We start from the raw sequence: 1658 nt of genomic DNA, 5'->3' as shown, positions 1-1658 counted from the left end.
CGGCGTGCACGCTGAGCACGCGCACGAGCACGCGCCCGGCTACGCTCGGCGCCGCTGGGGGTCATGTGCGTGGCTCCAGGCTCGGCGCCGCCCACTTTGGGGGGCTCGCAGGACCGCGCTGGGGAGATGCCGCTTGAGAAAACTGTCCTTAGTCATTTAGCTGAAGTTAGTCGCAAACTCCAGAACCTACTCAGAATAGGCCAGTGCGGGTAGGGGAAGGAGGCCTTCCGTTTGGTAGTGTAGCCATAGGGGCGGCGTCGCGGGAAACAGAGGTAAGGACTAAGGTTCCGCCTGCGCGCCCGCCTCATCCCTGCATCCGTTGTTGTCGGAGAGTTTGGCTTGAAGAAATAAAATGGAGCGCCTAGACTCTAGAGTCAAGCTGCTAAACTACTAAAATCAAGTAGGCTGCGTTATGGGGAAAGGATTCTGTTGTTTTTAACTGGCCTGCAAACGGAAACTTTGGAGCTTCCCAGTCCTGCGAAAACGCCTGCATACACATCAGACTCACAGGTACACGTCTGATGACTCCCTGGAGAGCAAAAGAAAGAAGGCTCGAGGGTCACCCTCTGGAACCAAGCCAGAGGCTAAGAAAGCAGGGCTGATTCTTCTCAAAAATGTACTTTTTACTGTAAGAACCCTCAGCTTTTCTGTTTTCTCCCGCCCAGGTGTATTGCTGGTTGAAACCTTGAATAAATCTTTATATTTTCTATCTAGCCAAAGCCTCCTCGTTTCATTTACACTTAGCCGACAGGCTCTCGCTTGAGCAATGAATGGAAAGTTGTGAGATGGGGCCTTCGCTGGCTCCCGCTGTGTGGGTGATGGGTTGAGTCAGCTCCTCTCTGTCTCCATGGCGTTTCTGCAGAGCCCCCCAGCTCTAAGAACCCCTCAGCACTTTGCCTCTGTGCTTTGCAAACACTGTAAAGTGAAACAAAAAGTAAAGTAAAATAGAGTTCTGTCCTAAAGGAACTTACAAAAATACGAAAGCTATAACATCATTATAATAGTTAACATTACTGAGTAGTTATTATGTCCTAAAACACACACACACTATATTCCTTTAGTACACAAAACACTGTAATAAGCACCATCAGAATGGTACAAAGAAAGTGCCCCAACGACTGGTCATCCTTTGGGGTTAGGCTTTAGACAGGTGGGCAAGGGGGAAGGGTAGACAGGATGAGAGAACAATGAGAAAAGGCAGGCAGATGAGAAAGTTTGGATCAGGATTCAACAAACATTGCTTAAGTATTGTCAAAGTTCATTGAAAACACGAGTAAAACGAACGAATCGCTTAAGCAATAATCAATAAAAGTTTATTATGCACCCACCAAAAAGACAGTTTTCAAGCCTGGAGAAACTTTGGAGTGTCCCAGTCCTGCGAAAACGCCCCCATACACATCAAAGTTGTCACAAGTTCATTAAAACCAATGAATCGCTCAAATACAGATTCAGAGGTGTCTATATATATAAAACCCTTTGACTGGTAGCTATGACACACACTGACCACCAGGGGCAGATGCTCAATGCACAGGCATGGAAACATGGGACAGACGGATGAATCTCAGAGGGAAGGGGGGAGGGCAGGAAGAGATTAAGGAAAGATCTTATATGCATGCTAGAGGCCCAGTGCACCCGTGGGGTCCCTCGGTCTGGCCTGC

Source organism: Myotis davidii, unplaced genomic scaffold, assembly GCF_000327345.1.
Source record: "Myotis davidii unplaced genomic scaffold, ASM32734v1 scaffold591, whole genome shotgun sequence".
Classification (NCBI taxonomy): domain Eukaryota; kingdom Metazoa; phylum Chordata; class Mammalia; order Chiroptera; family Vespertilionidae; genus Myotis; species Myotis davidii.
The sequence above is the reverse complement of the archived record's forward strand: the minus strand, read 5'-3'. Positions refer to the sequence as shown.